This window comes from Aulonocara sp. 'chitande type north' Nkhata Bay, linkage group LG22 (assembly GCF_057382095.1).
Source record: "Aulonocara sp. 'chitande type north' Nkhata Bay isolate Kocher_YH1m ecotype deep benthic linkage group LG22, A_spYH_male_GT1.1, whole genome shotgun sequence".
In the NCBI taxonomy this organism is placed as follows: Eukaryota; Metazoa; Chordata; class Actinopteri; order Cichliformes; family Cichlidae; genus Aulonocara; species Aulonocara sp. 'chitande type north' Nkhata Bay.
Genome location: NC_141364.1, coordinates 15,269,772 through 15,277,791, shown reverse-complemented (window position 1 = coordinate 15,277,791; position 8,020 = coordinate 15,269,772).

The following is an 8,020-nucleotide window of genomic DNA, read 5'->3' as shown; positions in this document are numbered from 1 at the left end:
AGACAAGTTTTAAACAGGTGAGACTGAAATTTAATTAGTGACACTAATTTATGATACTACACAAATTCATTCATAAGCTAGACGAGTTTTCTTTAGACGAGATGATCATTTCAAAGAAATACAGATCAGTGAAGTTAAAAATGAGGGAAAGGCTGTTCTTAATACTCTTGATAAATTAGGTAAAGTCTAAGAAAAAATAACCAAGAAAAAGAAGAGCTCTTATTTTGAAATTTCCTCAGGGTTTAATGCGTATTTAGTGCACCCAGGAGTCATCTACTATAAATTTACTACATGAATGTTACTTTGTGGTATTTTAATTCAACACAGCTTTCTTCTGCCGTGTGAGCACTGCCGTGTACATAAACAGAATCAGTGTGACTCTCATTTTTATTTCACGCAGTTTAGTGAAGTTTTACTTGCAGCAGAGTAAAATAATCACAAAACATTGACAGCATTAACTGATATGAGGTGAATCCGGTTAGTTTAAACGTAGGTGGCTGCTAAAATCAGGGGGGGAGGGGGGTGATTGTATAGACGTTCCTATTGGTAATCGAGTGATCAATCTAAATGCTCATTGGCTACCAAAATGTGTGTCGTGGTTTCGGGTGGGAAAGTAAGGAAAATTGAGGAACAATAACAGCGAGAAAGTAAGTTTTAATGCATTTTTAATTTATTTTTTTAATTTTTTGTTTTATAGCGGATTAAAGTGTCAGTGAATCAAATGTGCAGTGATAATTGAGAAAGAGAAACTGAGTGTTTTCGGACGCTAGCATGTGCAGCGTTTCAAAGTAAAAGGTGAAAAGCGTCGAGAGAGCCATTTAAACGGGCAAACAGACATAATTGTAATTAATTAATTATTATTTACCGTAAGTATTATTGCAGATACACCAAGTTTCTATTTCTCGATTTGTAATTAATAATAATAAAGAATTTTAACCAAGCGGTATTTTTCAAAGCGATCAATCATAGCTCACATGCTGCACGTTACAGTTTTTTTCTACCACCAGGTGGCAGCATTGTTCCACGATTTGTTGCACGTGAGAGACTAAATGGCAAACTGTCAGGAGACGACGATGGAGTGTTTAATGTCACAGCTGAGCACTTACAACAACAACAAAAAACGTGTCGCTGACTGCCATACTAATAACCAGAAAGGCTCAAATAAACACAGCTGCTATGAGACTCAGGCACTGCAGTCTCAGTATTTGTTAAATCTTCTTCTACCTTGAATTTTCCACCACTTTCTTTCAAGTAAGTTTCTTGAAATAAAAGGAATAAAATCGTTTGCAGCTATAGAGAATAATCCATTTGGGAATTTCTAATCTGCAACCTACCGAGGTCATACCTCAGACTGCTGTGGATTATAATGCGTTCAGTTTAAAAATCTGTTTTATCTCCTTATTCTTGTATTTCCTTTAATTTACTGATAGAAGGAAGCTGAAACTTCCAATTAATCTTCAGTGTAAGCCTGAACTCTGATTTATGCTAAAAACCTTTACTAATAAAAATTAATCAGTTCATTTAGGATGTTTAGCAGGAAAGTATAAAAGTATAGAATTGTCTTGGTGTGCCGTTCAACACAACGATACTCACCTGCTTTATTAATGTCAACACCTTTGTGTGTTTCAGTATATTTGTTACATCTTGGGATTATTTAAAAGCAAACATGTCTAAGCACAGACTTGGATATGTCTGCTCCACCTCTTCCAAGTGTTGAATTTTCTTTCTGTAACACGTGAAACACACATGTTGTATTTAACTTTCTTGCAGTTGTGTTTTTTAGATTTGCACCACTCTCTTGCACGTTGTCAGTCTTACTTTTTCCTCATCTTCAACTTTATATTTGTTTTTTATTTTCTTTGTCTTTTTTATCACTGCTGTGTATATATAAAAACTGCACGTCTCACATTATAAGCCCCTCACTATGCACTTGTGGCACTTATTTATTTTAAACTGTACTAGTTTTAATGTTTATTCCGCTGCTGTAACGCAATAATTTCCCCTGTGGGATCAATAAACTATCTATCTATCTATTTATATTGGATAGCTTGCCCTCAAGGAATCAGTAAAATCCCAGCGTAACCATTTATAATAAATCATAATTTATTTGGAGTTTAGATTTGCAGTTAAAGTACAATAATTAAAAGTAGAAAGTAGAAAGTTAGATAATAATAAAGTAAGATAAAAGTAGAGGTTTCAGCCACAACTGACGTAACTTTGAAAGAGTAGTTTTGTGTGAAGAAAAACAGGAATTGCTTTTCTTTCCCAGTACTTCCATTGATTTACTTCTGCTTGAAACAGTTCCTCATTAGTGCTGCTCACTGATCACACGTACAGGTCTGTAGTTGCCCCAGGCAGCTTCCCTGCTGTGCACTATATGTGTGTGCAGTTCAGGTCTGTACTATCTGAAGTGATCGAGGGGTGAAGCTGAATTCACAGAGCAGAGCTGATGAGAGTGGTGTCCCTGCCAGAGCAGGACCACAGTTCTCAGGCCCTGAATAGCCTCACACAGCTCGGCCTGAAAGCGGGAGGTCGGTATCCGTCCCCTTTGTCGTGGAGCCGATAACACCGTTCCGGACGGGAGCGCATTGTGGCCTGTGACCCCCGAGGTCATGGGGTGAGGGGAGAGTGAACAGAGGCCAGGCTTTAAGGACTGCTTATGGAGTTCCTCTTTCTTCCACGGGACGCGTGGCTCGCTAATTGAGGAACCACCTCCTCAAACCTCAAGTGTGAGGCGCTTGACGCCCAAAAGTGACTGCTGCAGAGAAGTGCAGGGAGAGGAGTGAAACAAAGGGACAAAAATTGAGTGAAGAGTACTTTTTGTGGCAGTTTTGCTCAGCTCCGTTACTATTTTATACAATTATTGGTTATTTTTGGCATTTATAGGTAATATTTTAACCTTTAAAATATATACATGTAAGTTGAGTCTTGAAAACTCAGTATGAACTAAATATATGTGTTTCCTAAATGATTATAAAGCTCAGAAATTTGGGAAATCTCCACATTTTTAAAAGCTAAAAATAGAAAACGTTTGTACTGAAATTAACCCCCAAAATTAATGGTTTCTTTCCATCAGCCAATCAGCTACTAGTCAGAGTGAAACTATTTCCACAGGCAAATAAAATGTAATAATAAAAAAAAACATTTACGTTAAAAATGAGACCATAAATATCAAAATAAAGAATTATTGCTCTTCAAATTTTCTCAATGAAAAGCTTTCTCCACATCACGTGTGGCAGATTTTACACGATTCGATGTGCGATGGCGGCTGAGAGTTTCAGGAGAAACGGAGGATGATTTACCCCCGAAGATATCGCTAATGATCGGGCAATCCTTTCAAGACTTAACACGATTGCGTTCGTCTGCACAAGTAAGAGAAAGAAAGAGGGGGGTGGGGGGGGGCGAAGTTGAAAAGGCGTGCCAAGTTGGCTGGGAACCTCGGCACTGAGCTGTACCCACAGCCCTTCCTTCACCCCACCATCACAGCTCGCTGGGATACAAACAGCCTTTGTTGCTGCTCGTGCTTCTGAATTCCAATTTGGAAAAATGCAGAAGCTTTCTGTTTGTTTGTTTATTTGTTTGTTTTGGGTGTCTGATTTCTGGACTTAATACTACAATATTCAGGGATGTAACTGACATGTAATTGCGTGTGTGTGTCTACAAATTGCATTTTCTTAATTTTGCATTTAAAAAAAGAAAATCATATTTACATTTTCAAAGGTGCTTAAGAGACAGTAATGAACATAGACCTCAGTAAACAGACTGAAGAATTTCAGGCTTATTTTACAGTAATCGGTGAGCTGATCAGAACTGCGGAGAAGGAGGGAATGACCTTTTTTTGAACGTTCGTGTGTATTTTGCAGCAGAATCATTGGAATGGATGAGATTTAATTTAACGTGATCCACAGGTCTGAATCCTCACCAGTTTTGCAGCCTGTTACTGACAAAGACTTTACTCTCAGCATGATGTACCACATTAAGCCTTATGATGGCGTTAGGATAATAGCATTTCCAGTAATGAAAACTGAGATGGTAAATTGCACTTTTTTAAAAAGAGATCTTAATCCATTCATTGTCTGTAATGTAAATGGATGATATCACAAAAAAATCTAGAAAGTAAAATTATTTGGGTGTTTTTAACGTAGGTTATTATGCATTGGTTTTACTGCTTCAAACTAGAGCTTAAAGCAGTTTGAGACCACGGCGCTTGACTAAAATGTCACTGGTTAAGCACTTTTCATGCTCTAAATGTGCAATGCTGCAAACCATACGACTGCCAGTGATGGCCATTAAAGGCTAAGCTCTTGTTCAGTTATTTCTCATAAAACATAAAATAAGGAAGCATCTGTGCTGCTTTTTCTTTTGTTTGTAACACTATACACTGTTTCATGAATACATATCTAACACAAGCATTTCTCTCTCTCGCTCTCTTTTTTTAAAATTTTCAGTCCTTACTGTTTCTCGCTGTCACAGCCAAACACACAATTAGGCCTGCCTCCAGTATTGATTACTAAAGATTAGAATTATATGTCAGCTAGTATTCTTTTTAAAATTAATCATTCGTTGCAAACAGCCAGTGACAAATATCAGAAGGAGTCGTTAGCTTCTGTGGAGTGTAAGGCGAGTGCAGGCTGAGGCTGCAGCAGCTGGATGCAGCTGTATCGGTTTCTCAGCACGATGAAAAGTACGGGCCGCCTGCAGACTGCAGCTTTCAGATCAGCTCCACTGATATAATGGCTTCTTAAATCCGAGCCAATTAGACCCCACGGGGATCAGGGAGTGGCTGTTTTCACACTGCACCAATTTGCGCTGGGGGTGGGAGAGCTGATTGACAGGCAGCCGTGTGAACACGGAGACAAATAGGTTATAATTTGAACCTGTGGAGGTGCAACAAGGAGGAGGCGGCAGCCTGCGTGGGAAACACTTCACGTGGGAGTATAATTTACTGGGGTCTAAACTTTGACCACGTTCAGGGGTTTTTTGGTTAAATGAAATATTTGCACCGGTGAGGTACTTCCTGAAAAACGACTTTATTTCATCAGTTTATCTTCCATGTTGGAAGAGTTGTTTGCATGTTGATGTTCATTATTATCTGAAACCCTCCTTCCCCGTTTCTTTGGAGTTGCAACCCCCATAAACCAAACTCCCCATCTTTGTTTGAACATGTTTATGAGCTGCAAAGAGCTCTTTTATAAATTTAAATACATAGATTTTAAACAGGTATCTCCACAATAGCAGCAAAATGATTTTGATCTTTATTTCTTCAGTCATTTAAAATGAATTCTGCTCCCTCTCAGGTTTATCTTGGCTACAGGATGAGAAGAAATCTTGAAATGCTGAAGCTATAATAAAAAAATAAGATAAAGCAGAATTTCTAATTATTTCTAGTGCAGTAAAAATAATTAAAATCATTAAAAAAAACTTCAAATTGGCTGTTTTTAGTCATTTAGAAAGGGAAAAAAAATCACATTTTTAAATTTCAAGATCAACATGATCGCCATCTGTGTTGAAAATCAGAAAATTATTAGAAGAAAAGTTCAGACACATTGGAAGTCATATTTTTTTTTTGGTCCTATTTTCTGAGTGTTCGGACCTCACGGTGCTGCTCAGTAGCTGCAGTTGCTGCAGAGCTCCAGCAGGAGGCACCAGGAGCTGAAGTTGTACCTCCTGGATGACTGCATGAGAGTCATTCTTTTTGAATATTCATCCTCTGTTTGTGTGAAAATGTCCTGGGGGTGATTGTCAGTGCTCACATCAGCATCATACACGTCTGTTCTCACAGCTATTCCTCTACAATAGCCTTCATAACACTTTTGTGAGCGTCAAACCCCATTTTTAGTGAGATAGTGTAACATTGTTCTATTTTGTGTAATATTTAGTGTATTTTGAGGGTGTTGGGTGGGAGGGTTATTTACTTTTTTATGTAGATGACAGTAAAGACTTGGTGGGGGAAAGAGAAACAGCAACAAAAGGTCCTTGCAGTCTCAAGCCAGCGATACCGTGATTACACCATCAGCTCTCATGTTGTTGCTGCATGACCAAAGTGAGTCTTTAAATGCATTAGCTGGTTAAAACTCAACCCACACACCCCTGATTTTTTCTTTTTTTTATGACACTCTTGGGTTTCGGTCAACAGTGGCATTTTGAGGTCTTAAGACCTCCTCAGTGCTGGTTGTGTACAGTTAGGTCCTTAATTTGCTTGACCAAGACACATTTTGCTGCAGTTTTTGCTGCCGTAGGCACACCGTCACTGAGGATTTTAAATTAAACACAAAAAAAAAATCTGTATGTTGTTGAAAGGTTAGACTTTCAGCTTTAATTCAAGGAAGGCTACAAATATGTTGCTTTAACCGTTTCTATACATAAACCACTATTTTCAGAGGCATAATTTTATACTTTTAGATTTAAGGGTTGTTTTTATTGCTTGGATGAAAATCATTTACAGTCGGTGACTACCTGATGTCTAGAACCCATAATCATCACCAAATACCATTTTTTCTCCCTTGAAATTCTCAGCTGGCCCACCTTCCCTGGCTGCTTGTTTGTGGGTCCTTCCTTCTTCAGTTTTGTATTTAATAACTGGAAAGCTGGGTGCTCTGTTAGGTTGAGATCAGCTGACCGGCTTTGCTATCGAAGAACATCACAATTTCTTTGCCTTGAGAACCTCTTAGACTCATTTTGCATTATCTATTGGGTCATTATCCTTTTGCACTGTGAAGCAGCACTTGGCTGAATCTGAGCAGCGATTATAGCCCTGTACACTTCACAGTTCATTCTGCTGCTTCTAACAGCAGTCACATCACCAACAAACACCAGTGAGCCGGTTCCACTGGCAGCCATACGTGCCCGTATGACAAGACTGCCTCCACTGTGGTGCAGTATGTTTGTAAGCCTGTCTATCTAAGCCCAGGACACACTCACAGGAAAAAAAGAAGATTTAGGATTTATCCTCTTACTTAAACAAAGGTTTTTGTTGTTGGGGGTTGAGATGTGTCCTAACTAGTTCACTTAATGTTGGGTGGATTCAAATATACCAGTGTTTGAAAAGATTTTAGAGTGTTTTATTTTGTAAAGTAACAAGTAGTGTCAGATGGCGTGGCATTAAAGTGCAAAATGCCTATCTGAAAACACTGAATTGAACATGAATCACTCAGTTAAAGGTTTTACACCATAATTAATATATTCCTCTTTCCACCACTGTGCATAACATGCTAATAACTGACTGGCTATGACTCTCTAAATGCAGCTGGATCATCACAATTGTCTCTACCACCCTACCCTGTTTCTCTGTATTTTCTTGTGTTGATTTTAAACAGTTAGCACCCCGGTCTCATTTCTACTCGCCAGTTAAGCAGATGCATCCATCAAACGTGAGTTTACGACACATTTCACTAAACAGTGTCCTAAAAACATTATAATCACCACTGTGTTTTTCTTGTGCCGTGCTGGAACATTAACATGTGAAAGCATCGTGTTCCTGTGAACTTATTTGACCTCTGACCTCCCCTCTATGTTTCACAGACAACAAATAGCTGCAGCTGGGATGGAGGGTTCCCAGTTGGTTCTCACCCACGGGCTGACTTAGAGATGTCTGCTCCAAGCAACACTGAGTGAGTAAGAATAAGTGATTATTATAAGTGGTTGTTTCGACCGTTAACGACTTCTTGGGACACATTCTATGTAGTCCCTGATTCACTTAATGTAGTTTAAACATGTTGGAGGCCGGGTCAGTCTAAAGAGACACGGTGGAGGCTAAAATTCAAACAGTTAAACTAGGGTTAATATCAAAACCTGCTCAGATATGGAGTATTTAATGTCCTGAAGAGGGTGCTGTGTTGAAATGAGAGGACAAATACACAGTAGACACTTCATGAGGGACATCGTTCAACTGCCCGTTAACTCCATTATCCAGTCAGCCAATCACATGGCAGCAGGGTAATACATTTAGTCATATTTATATATAATCAAGACAGCATGCTGAAGTCCAAACTGGGCATCAGAATGAGGAAAAAAGGTGATT